A 389-nucleotide genomic window follows, 5' to 3' on the forward strand; every position below is an offset into this window, starting at 1 on the left:
GTAGATATAGTTTAGCTAAACTATGTGTGCTAAACTATGTGTGCACTGTGTGTGCTAAACTATGAAAACTGAAATAAAATTATAACGAATTACTCGTATTAATGTTAAAATACTGGATACTTAAAGCTATCAAATGCACAAAAATATACATATATTATTGGATATCATTGTGTTAGTACAACACGGGAATGAAAACAAAGCTGTTATGATTTCTTAAAGTTAAAATAAATTACATCTTAAGCCATCAAATGAATCCAAACAATATATGTGTTAAAAGACAAACATGTTGTAGATATAGTTTAGCACTGTGTGTGCTAAACTATGAAAACTAAAATAAAATTATTACGAATTATTAATGTTAAAATACTGGATACTTAGAGCTATCAAAT

The sequence above is a fragment of the Parasteatoda tepidariorum genome, chromosome 6, assembly GCF_043381705.1.
Source record: "Parasteatoda tepidariorum isolate YZ-2023 chromosome 6, CAS_Ptep_4.0, whole genome shotgun sequence".
NCBI lineage: Eukaryota > Metazoa > Arthropoda > Arachnida > Araneae > Theridiidae > Parasteatoda > Parasteatoda tepidariorum.